This window comes from Schistocerca serialis, chromosome 11, assembly GCF_023864345.2.
Source record: "Schistocerca serialis cubense isolate TAMUIC-IGC-003099 chromosome 11, iqSchSeri2.2, whole genome shotgun sequence".
Classification (NCBI taxonomy): Eukaryota; Metazoa; Arthropoda; class Insecta; order Orthoptera; family Acrididae; genus Schistocerca; species Schistocerca serialis.
Window position 1 is genome coordinate 130,909,772 of NC_064648.1, and position 19,363 is coordinate 130,929,134.

Below are 19,363 nucleotides of genomic sequence, written 5' to 3' on the forward strand. Positions count from 1 at the left end.
TACAAAACCGAAAAAGCCTGATATTCATTTTGACACACCAAGGACAATAAGATCCAGTGTGTAGTAACATTTTCAAAAGTTTGAGAAACATACCAGTAGTTAGTTCTTATTTTGTACTAATTTTTATGGTGTAATGTCCATTTTATTTAATACATTTATCACAACTTCATCATGTTCATATCTCAACACTCAATGCTTAACTTTGTCCAGTGTTGCTGTAGCTTTTGATATTTTAAGAACTGGAAAAGGTTCACATTCATCCTTGTCTTTACTTTCTTCACTTGTCGATATCGTCAATTGGTAACCTACTTCAATTCCAATTTTTCTCGAAGTAAGTGTATGCTCTGTTTACATTGTAAAAAATACTCAGCCCAATAACTTTTGATCTTTAACCTCCAGAATTTTTCAGATGGAACAAAGGGTAGATAGTGGCCTGTGAGCTGTTTCTTTACTTACTTCTGTACCTTAGTTGAATTACAGTATCATAATGAAAGTTGTTAAGAGTGATTATTACTTTCATGAAATAGTGTGTTGTATCCTAATGCCTGAAAGTAACAGCACTGGATGAATAGCAATTTTTAATGTTTTTGTTTTGCAGTATACATGTATATCTTCACAACTTACGACTTTAGTAACTTCGAAACTATACAAGATATTAACGAATGGTTTCTAGCAAATGATAAGATTACTCATAAAATTTATTTTACCTTCCAGGTCATACAATTTTGATGCGAAATGGAACCTGAAAACCTGCTAAAATGTGGATACCAGTGGATAAAGCTCAATGTGTGTGGCCTGGTATATACAGATGATATCAGATACCGAAGTGCAATGATCCTTTCGGACTTGGAATACATCATTTATGGAAACAGGTAGTGTTCTCCATAAAAAGGGGCTGGTCACCCATCAGTTTCAGATGCCAGTGTGGACAGTGTATGGCAGGCATTTGCAAGGAGTTCTATAAAATCTGTATGTACTGCAGCCAGAGAGTTGGAAATGAGAAGATCGATATTGCACAATGTCTTGCATAAGAGGTAATGGCTCTATCCCTACATGCAGCTGCTTCAGGCATTAAAGCCTATGGACAAACCTAGGTGCGAACAATTTGGAGTGGGTATTTTATGCAGGATTAATGCAACCATTGAATTTTTGGAAAAGATTTCTTCCTTCGATATTGCAACATTTCATGTATCCAGCAAACTGAATTGTCATAACGTTTTTATGTAGGATTTGCCACATCCTCATGTTAGACATGAAATGGAAAGAGACAGTTGTAAGGTCAATGTTAGATGTAGACTGATCACCAGTTGCATCACTGATTCATTCTTTCCCATCACTGCCATCAACAGTGGTGTTAACATGGACATGCTACAAGAGTTTACTGTGCCACAATTGGAACACCTGCAGCCTGGTGTCATATTCCAGTAAGACAGGGCACCACTTCACTGGCCCCTAAATGTACTTTAATTTCTATGTAAAAGGTTTCCAGGTAGGTGGATTGGACGAGATGGTCCAACTTCAAGTGCACCATGATCCCCTGATCTTACACCACTAATTTTTTCCTGGGGTTTTGTGAAGGATGCGGTATATTGAACCAGGGCTAGAGACCTACAGGAATTGAAGGCACACATTTGCAATCCACTTGAACATGTCAACATGGAGATCTTGAATAGTACGTGGAGAGAAATGGAATTCCAACTAGGCATTATCCGTCCTATTAAGGGTGTACGCATTGATTTGTGTGAATGAGGAAACAAAATTTAGTTATCTGATCATGTAAATTTTATTTGTGTGAAAATACATAACTTACTTAACTGTTGAATTTCATTATTCAGTACACTCTAGATCCTGCTATTCTGAAATAACTGTTGCTCAGTTCCATGGGTGAACTTCAGGTATCCTTTCAGTTGTTGGTTAATCAACAGTGGGCTGTCTTTTTCAGTAACAATGTAAAAAGCATCAGCATGTGCTATGTCCAAGAAGTTATTTCGAAAAAAAAATCTTTTTTTCTTATGAACTTCTGCTAAAACAGCTTGTTTTTGTAGTGGGCTCCATTGTTCATAGAAAGCTTGTTATTTTGATGTATAATTTCTTGCCTCCTGTGCCAGAATTTGTGGTCTTTCCCACATCCCCCACAACAAGTGTGACACTTTGTAGTATAGTTAATTTTCCCATATGTAAATTGTAAAAAAAAAAGAAAACCATTAATTTTTATGTGAGTGAGAGTAGTGTTTTCATTATGTCGTGCAGGTAATATCAAAGAATTTAGATATTGCTGATGAAATACTCACTGCTGAGCCATTTTCAGGCTGCTTGTGGGCCAGCCTGTTTGCATAGTGCTCATATCCTCAGCTAAAACTTGCAAAGTAACATCCGTGCATTTCACTTGTTTTGTGAAACTAATATGTTGACATCATTTCTCTGTGTTGAGTTATACGCAGCCAGTGGGTGGACAGTAAATGGCAACCAATCAACAAGTTTTAACTAGGTATACCTTCATGCATGTTTTTCTGCGTGTCAGGGGTTTCTGTTACATACACGGCACTTCACACTGATTGTGAGAAAACATTATTAATCAGCACTGATGGTCAACTTGGTCCCTAGCACCCACTAGTGGGCGTCCGAACCCTCATAGCAGGCAGTAGACAGGTGGAGGTTAAAATATTTACATTAGGGTTTCACAGAAATTTGAAAAAAATATTGGGTTAGTAAGTATTATTCTATACTTTCACTTGATGCAACTCTGCTTTATCAATTTTATAACGTTGAGTTACTTCCCCACTTTAGAAATCATCATTACCGTGGAATGGTGGATGGTCAGAAAATTTTAATACTAAAGCTGCATTTTCCTAGGTGTAGGAAAATTTATCGCCTGTGGAATGCGCTTGTCTTTTGCTGTCCGAAGTGGGCCGCAGGACACTCTGTGAAATGTTTTTGTAGGTGTGGGGCAGTGCATGTACAAACATAAAAAGTTGAAAGTTGTGTATTTTATAATTCAGCAACTGTACATGACAGTGATATGAGAACTACCTTCTTATGTCTTTCATTAACACAATGAAAATTTGGTGCTACTTTTCATGCTAATCAATATTTTTCACGATTTTTGGACAGCATGTTTGTAGAGATGAAGCAGCAATTAGTATTATTAATCCCACATCAACAACACCATACGAACACACAAGCTGCTACCATGACGACGGCATCCTCGCTACACGGACTAGAGGGTGCCTGATATACGCTTTATAGTCTGTGGCAACGGCGTCCTCTCCACAGGGAGTAGAGGGCTCTGTAGTCCTTCCATATTATCTGTTTTAGTAAATTGACTCAAATGTTTTCTATGTAAATGTACAAATAGATATATTGTAATACAAGACGACACCAGTTTTTGTGTGCCACAAATTGTTTTACTTTGTATTATGGCACATAATGTAATATACTTTTACGTGTTGACTACGGAACATTTGTTGTTATTTCATAATTAACACTATAATTGTAACTCTTTTTAAATGAAATGGTTTCGCCTTCTGTTATTTACTGTAACTTAAATTTACGTTAAACCAAGGTGACTAGTAATTACATATAATAAACTGTGTTAAATACCGTTGATCGCCACTGGGGGGTGTTGCTGTCTATTCACATGATACCAGCATGCTGTTTAAGCCCATACGAAGGGTGAGTCTCGCATAGTTTCCTGCTGTTATGTAGACAGGAGTGACACCGCCAACAGTCGACCAATGGGTAACATACTTTAAATTTACGTAATTTTAGCTGTAGTATAATGGAGTCTTTCTGACAAATATCTATAATTTCACAGTGTAAACGTCCAGATGATAATGACCCCTACGACGGGTTGAACCCGGTTGGCTGTATAATAATAATAATAAATGCGATTAAGACTGTTTTTGAATAATTAATATATATCACGCCATACCTCCCAAACTAGGTGTTGTACAACACAATTTTATAACTGGCTTCAGTATCATATGTTAATGGGTGAAAACTTTCTGGCCAATAGTTAGTAACAGTGAAGTAATAAATTAAAATGTGTGACTTGGAATTTCTAGCAAACCAGCATCTGAAATGTATTATTTGACAAACTTTTTCACTCTACATTTTTTTGTGGGAGATCAAAGAAAGAAAAATTTTCAGAAAGGTTTGAAAACATTTTAACAGTTTTTTGGAAGTTTGTCGGTGCTACAGTTTTCTTTAGATGAGAGTAGTATTTTGTAGTTCATTGACGCCATGCGAGTTCAAGTGTGCTGCAATGAACATTTTGGTATTAAAGGCACAGTGGACTGCGGCGCAACAATAGGTAGTAGGGGCAGCGAAGGCAAAAGGTGCAGTGGAGCGTGCAGTCTAAAGGGAAGGAGACTGTGTGTTATTGGGAAGATTATTCAGAAAGTGCAAAGCAGTCTCACAAATCTCCATGTGTTGTGAAGGATCAAATAACATTTTAGTAACAAAACAGTTGCGAGGCGATGGAGAAGAGTACCAGTTCCCTCTGCCTTATCACTCAAACGTACCGGAAATCAATGCCCTGGTTGACAGTTATGTCAAAGCTAAGGGATTCACGGTGAGCAACAGATTCACTGATTACTTCGGTGGGCTGAATTTTAAGTCATTCACGGTACTAATCACAGTAACAACATCCAACTCATTGTAATGGTGGTTAAAGCTCAGTACACGTGAATTTACTGATGTTTTATATTGGACATAATCAAAGACATTTCTTCTTACATGTTTCATTCAGTTTTCTTCAGATTTCTCCCCAAATTAACTCATTTTTGCATAAAGTTTCTCATGCCAGTGTCAGCTGTGTTCCACAAAATATGCCGTTTGGACACGAATTTGATAAGTTGCTCATTGTTTGAGACAGAGAATCAGTCAGCTGACATTTCAGGTGAATAATTAGATCAGAAGAATTACGTAGTCTTACTGCCTGTACATGTGAAAAAAATATTGCAGCTGTCATCTGGTATTCTCCAGCTGCTCAGTTGACTTTCCCACTACAAGCGCCCTCAAGCAAATTGCTGCAGTGTGCGAGACATACCCTTCCTGAGGCGTGCAAGCGTGTCCCACAGTGGCACTGTTTTGCCGGACGATAGGCAAATGGTCTGCTATGTTCGCATTGTGCGAGTGGGGAGCGCAGTCTCCCACACATTTTATGCAGCACGTTGCGGGAAATTCCCGCAGCTAGGAAAACATTGCAGTGATGTAAAAGTGGATGGTAGGTAAAAAAGGTTCACAACCCCTGCTTTAATAAATCAGACTGCCACGTATAAAACAACTTCAAATATGTGTTTACTTTACAGGTGCTCAGCAGCATTTTGGGCAACAGGTTTCCTGCAGCAAACTTGATCAACTGCCAGCTTTTCAGCTTCTTCCCAAATTGGGAAGTTTCCAGGTGATACAAAGTTTTCCCTGTTTCTGCATCCATCTGTTAGTTTCCACACCACTGACACTTTGGGGATTCTTCCGTCCTTCAGGCATAGAACGTGGCCCACAAGTGTCATTCTTCTTTCAGCAATGGTATTGTTTGGGCTGTGCAGACAACCATTTGAAACTTGGTCACTATAGCTAATACCAAAAATTTACCCCGAGTGTCATCAGTGAGAAACACTTAAATCGTGTGTCAATTTTGTTGACATTTCCTAGGTTCCGCACCAGTGCCTGGCCGTCACTAGGACGAGAGACAGGAGTGCACCTGGAGCTTAGTATGAGTACTTCTAGAGTCTTAATTCCTGTGTGGATCAGATTGCGTGGAAGACTGCAGAAGCCCTTCCCAATTCAGCTAGTGATGCCTGCATCTACATCTACATCTCCACTACACTGAAGTGACAAGTCACAGAATTCTTCGTAATATCTTCTCGAGCCTGATTTTGCCCAACATAGTGCAGCAATTTGACGTGGCACGGACTTGAAAAATCGTTAGCAGCATCCTACAGTAGTAATGAGCCAAGCTGCCTCTATAGCTGTCAGTGTTCATGAAAGTATTGCCAGTGCAGGGCTTTGTGTTAGTGTGGGATTTTGTGGAGAACTGTCACGTGAATGTTCAATGAGATTCGTGTTGGGTAATCTTGGTAATCAAATCATTCACTTGAATTGTTCAGAATGTTCTTCAAACCAATCACAAACAGTTGTGACCCATTCACATGGCGAATTGTCACTCCATCGTTGTTTGGGAAAATGAAGTCCAGGAATGGCTGCAGGTGGTCTCCAAGTATTGAAGTAAAACCGCACTTGAACCCTGCCGCCAGCTCCTACCATCTGAAATTGGGGTTCATCTCACCAGTACACAATTTTCCAGTCACCTAGGATCCGACCGTTAGTCACAAGCTCAGGAGAGGTGCTGCAGACGATGTTGTGCTGTTAGCAAAGGCACTCGCATCGTTTGTCTGTTGCTGTAGCAGTTAATACCAGATTTCAGGACCGAGCGAGGTGGTGCAGTGGTTAAACACTGGACTCGTATCCGGGAGGACGACCGTTCAATCCCGCATCCGGCCATCCTGATTTAGGTTTTCCGTGATTTCCCTAAATCGCTCCAGGCAAATGCCGGGATGGTTCCTTTCAAAGGGCGCGGCCGACTTCCTTCCCCGTCTTTCCCTAATCCGATGAGACTGATGACCTTGCTGTCTGGTCTCCTTCCCCAAAAACAACCCAACCAGATTTCACTGCACTTTCCTAACAGGTGGGTTTGTCGTAAGTCCCACTGATTTCTGTGATTATTTGACACAGTGTTGCTTGTTTCTTAGCACTGGCAACTCCACACAGCACCACTGCTCTCGGTCGTTAAATGGAGGCCATCAGCCACTGCGTTGTCTGTAGTGAGAGGTAATGCGTGAAATTCGGTATTCTTGACACTGTGGATCTCAGAAAATTGAATTGTCAGATAATTTCCAAAAGGGAATGTTTCACGTGTCCATCTCAGACTAGCATTTCGCATCCACAGTTCGTTAATTCCTGCCGTGTGATGATAGTCGTGTTGGAAATCTTTTTACGTGAATCACCTGAGTGCACATGACAGCTCCCTGTTGTACTGCCATTGTATACCTTGCGTGTGCAATGATAGTGCCATCTGTTTATGTGCATATGGCTTTCCCATTATTTACGGATAAAACTGCTGAGATATGGGAATTGGTCAACACCTTGCTGTACCTTCTGTTGCAGTATAAGTTGAGTAGGTACATTTCCACTTATGCGTATTGTTTTTGTTTCATCACTATTTCTTTACAGTCCTAAAGAAATGGCTGCTCGGTAACTATTAGTTGAAAGCTGTGTTGTGTTTCTGTCAACAGAAAAATGTAGTCAGCAAAATCCAGGTTCTTAAATCTGTATAACACGACACACCGTAGGTGTAAAAGTGAAGTGTGGTTGACCTGCCATCTAGCAGCAAAACAGGCAAAGCTATGGTTCTATCATTTTAGCAGACTGTTCATCTGCCAGGTTGAAGTAGGAGCAGTTCTGTTAACACAGGTGGCACTTGGTATTGGGAGCGCCTATATTGTTGGCGACACCCCAAATCGATTTTGGCTTCCCGACCAGTGTTCAGTTTATACTGCGGAGCTTTACGCTGTTCTCCAGGCTGTCCAGTACATCTATTGCCATCAGCGGGTACAGAATGTTATCTGCTCAGACTCTCTCAGCTCTCTCCTCAGTCTCCAAGCTCTGTACCCTGTCCACCCTCTGGTCCACCAGATTCAGGACCTCTGTGGCATTCCTATGGATCCCAAGACTTGTTGGTATCTGTGGAAATAAGGCGGCCGATATAGTGGCCAGGGCTGCAGTCTCTCTTCTTCGGCTAGCAATTCGCATGATTCCTTCGCCGATCTATGGAATGTTTTATGTCGTCATGTTGCTCTTTTATGGCACGCACATTGGTCGACACTTCCCAGTAATAAATTGCGGGACGTGGAAGCTCTTCCCTGTGCTTGGACCTCTTCCTCCCGAACTCGGCGTCGGGAGGAGGTAATTTTAACTAGACTCCGGATAGGGCTCTGTCTTTTTAGCCATCGACATCTTTTAAACGGCGATTCTCCCCCACTCTGTCCCCACTGCTCTCAACTGTGGACGGTGAGACACCTTTTACTTGAGTGCCCCTATTTCACTCCGTTACGCGCCCGTCTACAGCTGTCGCCTGATATATCTTCCATTTTAGCAGATGACACGCGATCAGCCGATCGTGTTCTCGAGTTCATTAGTGCCAGTGAGATGACATCAGTCATTTGAAGCTCCTTTTGGGGACAAACAACCACCCTTCTATAGTGGTTTTTTAAGCTTTCCTTCTGTTTTTTGGTTTCCACACTTTTTTGAGTTTTGCTCCCATTGCTACTGGTTTCCAGTTTCGTTTTTTTTAGCTTTTCCTAAGTCACAGACCGGGTGCTAATGACCGTAGCAGTTTTGCGCCCTAAAACCATAACAAAAAACCACACAGGTGGCATCTGTTCTATTCTGTCGTGTGTCCGTGTGTGTGCAGTAGAGGCGGTGACTCCGCGTGCACAGAACGCAGCCTTGCGAGCGGGCTGTCTACTAGTTATAGTTTTCCGCAGCAGACAAAACACACGGATCGATTCGTCGATTCCACATAGTATCCTGGGTATTTTTTCCACTAAGAAGTAGCTTATAAATACATTAACGAAACAAATGAAATATCTTTTTTGTATCCCCATTGAAAGAAATCTCTATATCTAATGATAGCTTCTTATTGTAGCAATGAAATGGAATAAAAAGAGCTTTCAAGTGATGATTGAAGAATACAGCAACGAAAGGTGTCGCTATGACCTAGCATATTTTGTACCACAATAAGGCAATCTACAGATCTACAAATGATTCATTCTGGGTTTATACAAGTTAATGTGCCTATAATTTTACTTTTGATAGATATATATATATATATCACATAAATTAGTGAAAGTAGCACATGCATTTGATTCCGTAACATCTGTATTATTTCAACACGCCAGGAAGGAAAGCTTCGCCAGAATAGGAGAAAAAGTGAGAACAGTTGTCTGGTGTAATGAATGAGGAATGTAAAGCACGCTTAGCCTCCTTACGTTTGCATTATTCAGCTGAACTCATAAAGATGGGGGGAAAAAACGCATAGTAGCTCAGGCGGGACCACCCATAAACTAAGCGTGTGGTGGTTCGACCTGTTGGCGTATTTGAAAGGCCACATAGTGCCTAGAAAACTGCTGAAAAATATCCCAATCTCCGTCGTGAGTACTAATTTTTGTCACTGTCATTGCACATTTTCTGCATTATGTAAGATAGGTTATCCTGTTGTAGGAATCTACATTGATATCAACGGTTAATTTCCGATAGTAAAAATATACTTCACAGGGTTTGGACACGTCCACTTAGTGCAGAAATTGTTGATTTGTGCGATATGTGCTAGTGCTTTCAAATACTATGCTTCCACTTTGTGTGTGCTCCCCATGTCATTTCTGTGAGTGAAAACATTCACATGTCAAATGCACAGCAGTGGAAACTTTGATGCAAGCACACTGGTAGTAATAAATGAAATTAACTTAAAATACCCCAAATACATGTACGGCAGACCGGTGGACTGAGAGCATTTTTTGTGGTCTATTGTGCAGAAGCATCCACTAGACTTTTTGAAAAATCTGATACATCACTGTATGTAGTAGTTTGCAGAGATGCTCGTGTATCAGTTTCAGAAGAGGTAATGTCAATGATCTTTAATAGGAACTGCTGAGCAATTTATTTGTTTGTAACGTACTCTAATGCCTAAGACAATCAAAAGCAATGTGAAGTTGGACTGCAAAAATTCACACCTATCTGTCATAGATTGACTTAATTGATGTGTACAGCCGATCTTCTTCTATGGATTGCCGGCTCCGTTGATCTCCAAAACCTTCTTCTTTGAAGAATACTGCTGGTTAACAGGAATTTATAAGACACACTCTCTCTCTCTCCCTATCTCTCCCTATCTCTATCTCTCTCTCTCTCTCTCTCTCTCTCTCTCTCTCTCTCTCTCTCTCTCTCTCTCTCTCTACTTTGGAAATAATTTAGTGCTCAATGAATACTTTTAGTTCAGTCTTGGTAATTTCAACTTCCACAAATAACATATTCACCATTTCTCACATCAATATTCGAATGTATACAAGTCAACCGATTCGTCTCGCATTAGACTAGATAAAATACATCTGAAATAAAGTTGGTTTAACAACCACATAATTTATGAACCCGTCTTGCCTCTAGAGTGTCCAGCATGTGAAGTACTTAAAAATCTGGAAAAAAATAAAAATCTATTTTACACTTCACTCTCACTTCTTGATAATTCACTTCATCCCTGGAGTTGTCCTCTACTTTAGACTTCTTTACCCTTAACAGATACTACGTCTACACATATTCCGACTCGACATTCCTTAATAATTACCAGAATCGATTCCTCTCAGGTTTATGCTCTTTCCTTGCTCATGCCTCCCTATCTACTTGACGTGGAATCCTTCTAGTTATATGTATATATCCATGGTGGTCCATCGAAAGTTTCAGATGAGATTATCTCCAAAATTATCGAGTAAAATTATCTGGTAAAAAAAAGTGGATAAGACAAGTTCGTAAGCTCAGAGCAGGACATCAAATGATACTAGACGTGATCCACAGCCCCCTCCCCCTTCAGTGGGGCATGGGGCAACTTTTAAATTTTAAATGGAAACACCTATTTTTTATTGCAGATTCGGATTCTCCATAAAAAAGTAATCAAGTTATGTCTGAAACATTTCTAAACCATTGACAGATGGCACTGAAATCGAGAAAAATTAAAATTGGGAAGAACTCGGATTTATTTAGAATGATCCGAGGAGGATGCATGAAATACATACAAAATGTCCACCCATTCTTTCATTACGCCAAATTAAGCTTCTTTTTTTTTATTTTTTTACAAAATGTATCCTTCACACCACAGTATTTGATGGAGGGAGGCAGAATGGTATTAAAATTTCGTTACAGAACTCTTCACAGTTTCATTACTCACCTGACTGTAGCGCTAGCGTGGCCAAACTGGGAACTGCGGCTCAATATAAAGATCAGACGTCACTTAACTTTCAGATTGTGAACCGTAAACATCAACTGACGAAAGTAAATTATTCTTTAGCGAAACATGGCTCACTATTCTCCTACAGAGATTGTTGATATGATGTTAATTTTAGGTGGATGCCATAACAATTACGCTGCAGCTGCAGAATTGTATGTGTATCGTTTCCCAAACAGGTGACATCCAAGGGAAAATATTATTCTAAATTGCACTCGACGAGCTCGAAATGGATACATGCACCGTCCACCTCGTCATCGTGATTACAATGAAAATTACGCCCGTACCCTAACATTCTCGCCTGTGTTCAACTGGATTATGAAACGAGTAGTCGGTACCCCGGTCGGTGGATAGGATGCGGCGGGCCAATTCAGTGGCCTCCACATTCACCAGACCTAACATCTCCTGATTTTTTCCTTGTGAGGCTATTTAAAAAATACTGTTAATGAAAGACAGCCCACAACGCAAAACGATATGGAGCAACGCATTGTGTGTGCAGCCATACATGGGATGTGCTGCTCAAAACTGTGGACAACTTATGCAGACGATTGACTTCATGCATTGAAGCAAATGGGGATGATTTTGAACAATTTCTTCGTGGCTAATTTCATTATTTAAGCACCCCAAATTGTGAGAGGCAAGGGGACTCACTAATGAAGCACCCCATGGGAACATCATTCTACAAAGTCCATGTCATTGTTCCTGGGTAATACTAAAAGTAGGATACAGTACATTTTGTACAACAGCAGCTTAATTTGGCGTAACGAAAGAACTGGTGCACATTTTTTATCGATTTGATGCGTCTTTCTCGCATAATTCTAAATAAATCAGAGTTCTTCCACAATTTTACTTCTTTCTTGATTTCAGCACCATCTGTCTATGGTTTAAAAAATGTTTCAGACAAAACTTAATTACTCTTTTATGGAGAATCCGAATCTGCAATAAAAAATGGGTGTTCCCATTTAAGATTTGAAAGTTGTCATCCACCCCACCCAAAGGGATGGGAGTTGGAGCTCACGTGTAGCATCATTTGATGTCCCCCTTTGAGCTTACGAACTTTTCTTACCCACTATTTTTACCTGATGTATAGTTTTTGGGACAATCTCATCCGAAACTTCAGATACACCACCCTGTATATTTTCCTATATATACGTGCGATGTAGAACCGTCACAATAAACAACAATGTGTGCATATTTCCTGCTGTACACAAACCTTCCCTCTCCATCACTTGATGGTTCTCACCTTTTGACAGGTTTCTAGTCAGTATTTTCATTGCTTGTGTATCTTCGTGTGTGTGTGTGTGTGTGTGTGTGTGTGTGTGTGTGTGTGTGTGTTTGGGGCCTGATTCTCGGTCTACTTATTTGAAGTAATTTGTAGGTTATTGGAAACCAGGAAGGACTTCTGCGATGGAAGTAGATGCATATGGAAAGAGGGAGAAATAGACACGTCCTCAAATGAGAAGTAAGAAAGGAAAAAAAAATAGATTTGGTTGCTAAGATTGAAAAAGAGAAAGAAGACAGCCCCAAAGACAGGAAACCCTTCCCACAACCCTTCCCCAGGACCCCCTACCTCGCCGGTGCTTGAGTGACAAGCTGGAGGAGGTTCCTATGGAACAGACATTACCACCGTAACCTTTAAGGTCCCCGAAGAAAATCTTAGCAACCCTGTGGAAATAGCAGTGTCAAATAATCACACACACTTGTTTGCGAGGGTTGTTTGAAAGGTGTGATGTGAGTATTGTGTCATTCATGATATATCTGTTAGTGTAAATCGTGCTTTTACCTACACTACCCAGCCCCTTTCAAAATCTATACAAACGCTCCCGTCTATATCATACCTCATAAAAGGTGTAAAATATTCTATGCAAAATAGAAATTATACACTATGATAAAATAGTTGTTCTGTCCGTCACATTATATTACATTATTCATAAATATAATATTCTACTCGGTTCGTTTCATGCCTAGAGGTCACTGTTTCTTCCATGGTTCTCTTATGCCAGTCTTTACATTATGTTTATATCCAATTTTCTAAACACTAAAATTACAGGATAGTTTAGTAATTCAGTAATAGACTACAGAATCATGTAAGATTTGAAGGGAATTCAGTGCAGGAAAACTATTCTGGAAGAAACACCGAAAACAACTCGGGATCCGACAGTTGTCACTCCGCCCGTTAACACAGAACGTTAACGTCCCTGCGGGATAAATGTGACTGCCCGGATTCCATGTATCTGATATTAACCTCACTGGAGCAAGTGCAAACCAGTAATTCTCGCTGAATTTTGTGTGGAAGTCTCCCCACGGCAAAACAATCACCACTTTACTAGGTTACACAACATCAGGTGAAGTTATTCCATTTTCTACTCTATCCTGGATAAATTTGAATCCTTTCCACAAGTCAGCTATAACCTTGCTGGTATTATTAATTTCGGAAGAAGCAATAGTTGAAATGTTTCCAGAGGTTACTCTCGTGACAACTCCTCGATCTATTATTTCTTAAATGGTTCCTCCAAGCTACATACACTTGTAATAACAAAGCTGGATGCATTCTCTTTGAAATTCCATCCTACATTATTTACTCGTGTACTGACACCTGTAATTTGCAATTCAATAATAGAAATTAATTCCTTAGACTAATCTAGACTCTCTTTTGAAGTACTTAAACCTTGTGTTAAATTATTGTATTCATTATTGTACACGTCTTTTAAAGATTCTAAGTTTTCAATAGGTTTCGATTCTACATTATTACGTTTGGCATCAAATTCAGTTTCCAAATCAACCATGTCTCCACATCAGTTACTAGATTCTTTGCTTTGAGTGTCTACTCTGATGTTCAACAAATCTATATTTGTCATGTCATACTGATCCTTTAATTTAGAATCCATTGATTTTATTAAGTCTAGGTTTTTATTCAAAATCTCACCTCGAGCATCCAATTTAGAACTTATTGAGTTCATCACTGTCTATTTCTCTACTTAAATTAGCACTCTGTGCACCAAGTTTTTCACTGGAAGTTGCACATATTTCATTTGTCAAAGAAGCACCCTAGTCATCTATTTTATCATTTGAGTATTTACTGAGTCTAAATTAAGACTTCGAGCATTTAAAGTTTTTAGTTCCTTTCTTAAAGAAGTATTTTGAGCTGTCAGTTTGTTTCTTGAAGCTGCTGAATCTGCACTTTGGTCATCAATTTTATCACTTAGTTTTAATCTAATTCCCTAATTCAGACCAGTCTGGCACCTCCTCACTCACTTTCATTGCTATGGCTGGTTCTGAAGTTTCTCCAATTCTCTGTGTATCCATATTTGTCTTAGTTTTTGATCAGGTGATCATTTAACGAATTAACTCTAAGCATTATAACTACGCTAATGCAGTTTCTTCGACTTTGTACTCGAACAATTATTATTTTTCGCTCTACGGTGTAGAGTTTAGGCTCCATCAATGAGCAGGTGTGAAATCGGCACCGGTGAAAAATAACTGCTGCCGGTGGCATCGGTTGCTGGTTTTCGTGTCTGCATCGGTGTGCGGATGTAGAATCAGCGCCGGTTAGCAGCAACTGGTGCCGGTGATGTCGGATGTTGTCTTCGCATCTGCGTTCCTGCGATGCGTGTGGGAGCTGGACATTCCCCACAACGTGTCTTCTTAGTTGAATTATACTCGTTGCATCTCTTCTTAGTCTAATACATCGAGGTCTTCTTTTCATTCTTTTAACATTATTACTTTCGTACGTCTTTCACTGTGTTGCATTCACAAAATGTATTTAATTTTTGGACTTAATCCAGTTACATGAAACAGTTCCCTTGTCTTGTTATTCCTGATTGCTATGGCGTCATCTTCTGCTTCGATTTTCTCTCAAAATTGCCATTTTTTAAAGTCCTGTCATGGTGATATTTGACATTAGAAATTTAAAAAATACTTAACTGTGTGCTTACATCTTCGAAAATAGCCTCTGAAATACGTACATAATTACCAAAGATTTAAATCACTTTATGTTTTCTGAAAGTTTTTTTTACATATTTGCAAAGTTACATATGAAACATTACATTAATTTTTTGCTTCAAGGTACGCTGTACGTAAAATTTTAAATAAGTGACATTTTAGTTTATTTTTTAATGTGAAAGTGGACATGATTTCTGTTACCTTTATGTAGTATAGCAAACAGTCGCATAGAAGGCATTTTGCTTTTACAGGCTCTTCGTCAGTTAAGTTGACCCGATTTCCTTCAGTATGTTTTTTTAATTTTGTTATAGTTATGGATATTACTGTTTAACAGTGCAGCGTGGTGACTTTATGTAAATACATACACAATCAAAGGCTTTTGAATAGTCTAGCAACATACCACAAACTTCCTTTTGTCCATCTAGTGCCTTAGTTGAATACAGTATAAATTCAGCTGTTGCTGTACTGCTGGATCTACCTGTGCTAAATCCGTGCTGGGCATCAGAGTATGGCATTTTTTCTTTACAATTTACTATTGTTTTTAATTGCACGTTCTATTATTTTAGATGAGACAGGTGTAATAGTTGTTGTTCGGTAATTTCCTGGATCTTTCTTGCTGCACTTCGGAAATGGGGATCACCTTACTCTATCTGAAACATGTCAGGAATAACCTTCCATCTGTGGCTAAATTTATTAGAAAAGTTACAGGCTTTGCCACCCATTGCAGTTGAGTAGATACAACGTCTCATGTGTCAGAATTTTTGTTTTTTAATTCACTGCCTCACCATAATGTTCATTTATATCATCACAGACTTCTTTAGTGTTTTTCTTTATAGAAAATAAAAGAGTTTCAACACTGACCTTTCCATATTACTGTACAAATTTATTGCAGCAAGCCAGTGCTTCCAACATTCAGGTTTCATACATGTTATTTACACCAATAATTTTATACAGTCTACTGTATTTGGCACAATCAATTTTAATTGTAATGTTATTATTTTATCATGTTTACAGTGCAGTATTTCATAAATTGCTTTTTTTTCTAGTGCTCACAAGACATTTACAGTGGGGTGTGCAGTTGAGAACAGTTCTCAATCTACCCCTCAGTGCTCACCAGAATTATCCAAAGTGGAGCACTGTGCCAATTCCAAGAAGCAGGCCAAAGATGTCCTGGTAAGCAGCACATTTTCAATGCTGCGAGACAAACAAACAGCAATGAATGGGAGCAATGAGGATGACAAGTTGGGCGAATATGTTGCAGCTGAGCTGATAACAACTAAAAATAGAAAATTAAATGCAGAGGCAAAGTGAATGTTATCATGAATGCCATCATGGGTGCAATTCAGAAAGTTACTGATTGTTAATTTTTAAATAAAAGATTGAAAATTAAAAATTGTTTTCGTTATAGCTTCCCACTGCCAGGGTACATACCCTACAGGATTGAAATATTCACAGGATTCTCACTCACTTCTGTGGCATGTAATGACGTCCTGTTTCTGTCCTGTTGTGGTAAGCTTGCGAGAGATTTGTCACACCGCCAAAACCCATTCCCTATGGCAGGGCTTCCCAACCTTTTCAGTTGGCGGACCCCTTCTACAGTTGAAAATCCATGGCGGACCTCTAGTCAGTCGAGCACAGTAACTTTAAATTTCAGAGCGAAACCCATGGGAACTGAGAGCTTCTTAATGCTAGTGCTACTTTCCCAATGACCCCCCTCCCTGAAGTATTAATAGTCTTTGGAGCTTCTTGTGAGTGTTCTTCCTTTGGTCGTCCTCCCTCCTCCTTCATTTCAACTGGAAACTTCCCTTGTTGTGAAGGTGATGGGGAAACCGCACCCTTCTTCACTGATCCCGCTTTCAGCGAGGGATCCATGTTAGAAGTAATAAACTGGTCAAAAATCGACTTATGAAATAGGTAGTGCACTGACAAAGCAAGTTTAACATTTAACGATGCCTGGGGCCGCATACGTGCCATTGAGCGCTGTGATTGGTCGAGAAAGCTCGCTCCGCGCATGCGTAAAAGCTTTCAGCGCATCTAGCGCCGTTAGCCGGGGCACAAATGACCCCCGAATTGCTGCGAAACCGTCAATCAGAGAAGCCAAATTCTCCGGCATTAAACTGTGTATGCATTCTCACTTAGGAACCGCAAAGGCTGCTTGGGAATACGACCTGAAGTTAAAGTACTCGTTTTCACACGAAAAAAATAGTGATAAATTTGATTTTCACATTTTTATTTAATAATTTTACTCATTATTTTACACGATTCGGTGAAAGGTGGCCGCGGACTCCCTAGGAAGAGCCAGCGGACCCCTAAGGGGTCTGCGGACCACATGTTGGGAAACCCTGCCCTATGGTATACAGATCTGTGTCTTCGACATCAGTACTTGCCAGATAAGTGCTATCTGCATCATCAATTGAATAGTTGTGTAGCGAACAAACAATGGGAAATCCAGGATGGAATGTAACAATATTATGAAAGGAAAGTTGCCACACACCATGTAGTATGTTGTGTGTGTTGTGTGTGTGTGTTTGTGTTTGTGTTTGTGTGTGTGTGTGGGGGGGGGGGGGGAGAGGGAGAGAGAGAGAGAGAGAGAGAGAGAGAGAGAGAGAGTCCTCTGTCAGTATAACATGTAGCACTTTTTATGTTGCTGCATGGAAGTATTTTTTCCTAGGGTATCTTTAGCCAGTTTTCACGCAGAACTGATGTGACTGTTGGCATAGATCTCCTCCACCCCCCCCCCCCCCCCAAAAAAAAACACTTACCCTGCCATTGCAACCATTGCCAACAAGGGTGAACCTATCTATACCTAGCATCTACAACAGCCAGCAAAACAAGGCTGTGAAACTTTTTTTAGTTGTAATATGTCATGTCATCAGATTGTGGAGGGACAAACCCAACATGCTTCCTGTCCATTGCATCTGAAGAGATAATTTGTACAAATATTTAATAATGGACACATTTATATTGCCAATTGCAGTAAACTGCTGAAAAGTCCTACTGGTGAAGAATATTTAAGATAAAATTTCTTTTTTATACATTTATATTCACTTCGGGAATGCCAGATTTTCAATGGTACATAGCTCAATTTTGTGGCTTACCAATACAGCTTGGAAACTGCCAAAAGTTTTAAATTTTTTTTCCAAATTTAATTCCCTTATGTTTGTGTTCTTGGAGCCTGTTAACAATTTAAACAAAATTAGCTTCTTAGCACCACGTAAAGGTATTCCACACTCGTAAGATAACAGTAGTTTACCTTCAAGTATTTATCTTTCAGTCTGATGCAAATTTTAGCAAACACCTGCACAATAATTTATTGAAATGCTTGGCTGTGAAACTCTATGACTGAAAGCTAGGCTCTTAATGATTCCCTAGTTGCCAGGAATCGAAGTGTGACAATCAACCCGAAACAAAGTAGGGCATAATGGAGGTTGTCAGTGATATGTGATGGTCAAACCATAAAACACAAGTTAAATGGTCCGATTCTTACCTCCGACTAGGTGAAATAGCTTCCCTCATCAGTGTCACGCACACAAATCCCATCGTGTAGCACGGACAATAGTTTGTCAAATCAGGACACATCCATCCTGGCTAAATTCCTGAATTCCAGAGGATTTTCGGGCCTCAACTCTTTCCTTAACAGGGAGTGTATGACCCTCCCTGCCTTCAGCCCTTCTTTGCAGCCAAGGCCAAACCCAAAGCCAGCCCCTGACATTACGTCATCGTTCTGTCCTAACTACTGAAGAAGCTACTGTCACTGCAAATGCAGCTTAAATAATACTGTCGTCCATGTCTAAAACACTGTGAAACAAAAGCGAAAGTAAACATAGTTAATAATAATAATAATAATTTTCTTGCATCACCAACAGAATGGTTTAGTGTACAATTCTGTATAACCATAACATAATTTCATTCTAGCGCCGCTTAATAAATATGAACCTAGATCTCTCAGAAGATTTAATGAGTAGTATCAGTTCTAAGAAACGATAAATTTGCATACTCGACAACATAAACAAGACTGTAGTTCCGAATATGTTCTCTTGGGGCACTAGGGTAGACCTACACGGTAGGTATATCACACAGTCGGTCGAAGTGAACTAGTCGACAGTGCCACACTTGTCGCTTGGGGTGCTGGTGCAGATTTGTATATGTTAGGTGTGTCTTGTAATACTGGCTTAAGACTAGTTTGCTCGTTCAGACGTATGCCCGTGTTGGATTTTTTCATAGTTTTGTTCATTAAGAAATCTATGACTTATATAGAAAGGAATGGTGACAGAATGAATGCTTGTGATGAATTCTTCTCGGGTTAACAGCCGAGTGGTGGTGTCGTCTTGTCGCAGTGTTTCAATGACTTTCGTAGTTATCTTTGCCTAC

General features: G+C 39.7%; 1 protein-coding gene across 21 annotated transcripts in view; it reads left to right on the plus strand.

Moving 5' to 3' along the window:
* Positions 1-19,363, plus strand: part of LOC126426686 (uncharacterized) — an 897,888-nt gene that overhangs the window by 524,530 nt on the left and 353,995 nt on the right. For 5 of the 21 annotated variants that reach the window (XM_050088596.1, XM_050088590.1, XM_050088594.1 and 2 more), the window contains one exon: positions 715-872. The exons of 15 other annotated variants lie outside the window; for them this stretch is intronic. The gene's annotated coding sequence lies outside the window, so the exon portion shown is untranslated. Of the gene's footprint in view, positions 1-714; positions 873-16,038; positions 16,380-19,363 lie in introns of those variants that run through there. One more of the 21 variants, XM_050088593.1, reaches the window with a different exon arrangement.